This window comes from Perissodus microlepis, chromosome 4 (genome assembly GCF_051167445.1).
Source record: "Perissodus microlepis isolate ML-2025 ecotype Zambia chromosome 4, ASM5116744v1, whole genome shotgun sequence".
In the NCBI taxonomy this organism is placed as follows: domain Eukaryota; kingdom Metazoa; phylum Chordata; class Actinopteri; order Cichliformes; family Cichlidae; genus Perissodus; species Perissodus microlepis.
In genome coordinates, this window is record NC_140464.1 from 9,116,199 (window position 1) to 9,118,250 (window position 2,052).

Here is a 2,052-nt window from a genome sequence, read left to right on the forward strand (position 1 = left end):
GCATGAGTTTTACTTTGCCTGCCAAAGATTTCTTTGAGTAGGACACTTCCTCTTCAATGCTGACTTCAGTCGATTTGAAGACTTGAAGTTTGCGGAGCACATTTTTAAATGAATTTCTGGAGTTTGAACTCTCACAAATGTCCCCTCAGGGTCCAAAAAGCTCTTAAACCAACTGATTTATCAGCACATTTTAAAGAGCGTGAAACATTTTAAACATTTTCAGTTATTTGGAGTAATTTTTGCATCAATGACTGTAAAGGATTCCCGCCATTTCAGCTGCTAAACGCTGCACGATGTTCACCAGCAGCGTACTGTAATTTTAGAGCTCTGTCTCTGAAAACAGCAGCCTGTGGGGGCTGAAAATGAAAGTATCGCCTTAACATTTTCTGAGAAACTTAGCTGTTTAAAATAGTCAAGCTTCACGACTCATATCCTATATTTACATTAAATGTAGTGACGTCGGAGAGCACTTGATGCTTAAAGAGAATTACCAAAACCCCCCAAAAAAACCCATAAACAACAGACCAAAGTGAACATAAAACATCATTTCTAAACAGCATCAATTTAGATGTATGCTCTCACCAGCCACTTTATTAGGTACGCTTTGCTTTTACAGAGTTGGACTCCCTTCTTCCTTCAAAACTAACTTCATTCATCACGGTATATACTCAGCAAGGTGCTGGAAACATTCCTCGAACACTTTAGGCCATATTGACATGATGACATCACACAGTCGCTGTGGATTGGTTGGCTCCACATCCATAATTTCAAACCTCTATTCCACCATATTCTAAAGGTGCTCTATTGGATCAGGACCTGGTGACTGTTAGTCCACCAAACTTGTCATTTTCAAGAAATCCATTTGCAATGATTTGAACTTTGTAAGTATGTAAAACTTTACTTTTATAGTGCTTTTCACAGACATAAGTCACAAAACACTGTTCAAGAATTAAAACATAACCCCCCCCCCCCCCCCCCAAAAAAAAAAAACCCAAACCCACCCACACACACACACACACACACACACATTAAAACATAACATAACAAAAGTAGCAGGAGACTCTGCAGAGTCAGCTAAATGGAGCTGGAGTGGTCAGCTTTTCCATAGCCTTAGAGGCACAGACCGAAAGGCTCTGTCCTTCCTAGTCTTTAGTCTTGTACAATGGACGGCCAAGAGATTTTGAGCTTGAGGTATGGCGTGATATCCTACTGGAAGATGGGTGCACTGTCGTGATGCAGGCATAGTCACGACCAGCAACAATACTCAGGTTAAGCAGTTCTCAACTGATGTTAAGGAGCCCAAAGTACACAAAGAAGTATCACCCAAATCATTACACCACCACCAGCCTGAACTGTTGATACAAGGCTGGATGGATCCATACTTTGTTGTTTACTCCAATTTCTGACCCTGCCATCCAAATATCACAGAAGAAATAAAGACTCATCAGACCAGCAATATTTTCCAGTCTTTTATTGTTCAAGTTTGGTGAGCTTGTGCAAATTGTAGGCTGTTTCCTACCTGGTGTGATCCTCTGCTGCTGTAATCTTCTGCTTCAAGGTTACATATGTTGAGTGTTCAGAGAGTGCATAACTCAGTTACACTCTCAACCTTAGTTGTGATAAGTTACTGTTGCCTCCTATCAGCTTTAAGTAGTCTGACTTTGCTTCTCTGATCTCTGGCATCAAGAAGGAATTTGGTGAACTGCTGTTCACTGGACATTTTCTCAGTTTCAAACTATTCTCTGTAAACGTTAGAGATGGTCGTGTGAGAAAATCTTGCAGGTTAATCTATAAGATTATCAGACCATGCAACAGTCTGTTAAGTCACCGTTCTTCCCCATTCTGAAGCTTGGTTTGTACTTCAGCAGATCGTCTTGACCGTATCTGCATGCCTAAATGCATTGAGTCGCTGCCATGTAACTGGCTGATTAAATACTTGAGCAGTTGAACAGTTGTCTCTAAGAACTACAGTGAGGTTTTGCTGCTACCTACTGGATGTCAGGAGGGATTTTCTGTCTCAACAGCACAAAGAAGTGCGATGACCTATTGCAC